Source organism: Neophocaena asiaeorientalis, unplaced genomic scaffold (genome assembly GCF_003031525.2).
Source record: "Neophocaena asiaeorientalis asiaeorientalis breed wild unplaced genomic scaffold, Neophocaena_asiaeorientalis_V1.1 scaffold606, whole genome shotgun sequence".
Taxonomy (NCBI): Eukaryota; Metazoa; Chordata; class Mammalia; order Artiodactyla; family Phocoenidae; genus Neophocaena; species Neophocaena asiaeorientalis.
In genome coordinates this window covers 5,202,798-5,203,643 of record NW_020173687.1, presented here as the reverse complement: position 1 = coordinate 5,203,643, position 846 = coordinate 5,202,798, and the positions used below count along the sequence as shown (strand labels likewise).

Sequence of the window (846 nt, the reverse complement as noted above, 5' to 3'; positions counted from 1 at the left end):
GGTGGCGTCCGGGAAATGGGCTGGTAGCCGGGACGCGCGCTGCCGCCGGGGCTGAGCCTCCGCTGCTGGCTTCCCCCAGCCGAGCGCCTCCGCCGCCGCCGCCGCCGCCTCCTCCTCATTCAAGTCCAAGGAGATCGGGTTTCGCTCCGAGACCGCGGTCGGAGGCAGGCAGACGGTCTGACGTCAGCGCTAGACGGGGCTGCCGGTTCCCACCGCGCGGGGGCCGGGGAGGGGGCGCGCGCTGCGCCAATCCCCGCCGAGGTTCCCCCGCACCCCTTCCCCGGGCCGCGGGGCGGGGTGACGGGGAAGGGGGCGGGCTCTTAAAGGGCCAGAGCAAGGCGGCCCGCGTAGACCCAGGACCCGCGCGGCGGAGGAAGGGCGCAGCGTCCCCTCCCCTACGGGGGTCAGTTAGGAAGCTCTGCCTGGCACAGACCAGGCCCGGGGCAGCGGGATTGTGTCCCAGCCATTGCGGGTGCGTTCCTCCCAACCCGGTCCCCGGGGTCCTTGACCGAGGCTCTCGGGGGGAAGCTTGTCCCCCACCCCTCCAGAGAAGCACGATGTCCCTGGGACTCGGGGCAGGGGAAATTAAGGGAAGGGGGGAGCCCTCCAGGTTACCCATTACCTGATTTCGCAGTAAGCTCCCCGACTCCAGATCTGCAGCCCCAGGAGGCCCCAAGCCCACTGCGCCCCCCGCGCACTTTAACCCGACCGAGAGGAGGTAGACTGGGGAAAACTGGAACTCGCGTAGGCACGCCCGGGACAGCTCCGAGAAACGCCCGGGAGCCCTTGTCATGTAAATACGTGTCCGGGACTCGTAACTTCCCAGCTGGCGGGGCCCCGAGCAAA

General features: G+C 70.0%; 1 protein-coding gene across 1 annotated transcript in view; it reads right to left on the bottom strand.

The window, feature by feature from the left end:
* The window catches only part of PMEPA1 (prostate transmembrane protein, androgen induced 1), a 57,444-nt gene extending 56,741 nt beyond the window's left edge, over positions 1 to 703 (bottom strand). The window contains exon 1 of the mRNA XM_024750308.1: positions 623 to 703. The gene's annotated coding sequence lies outside the window, so the exon portion shown is untranslated. The remainder of the gene's footprint in view (positions 1 to 622) is intronic.
* Between the last annotated feature and the right edge of the window lie 143 nt (positions 704 to 846).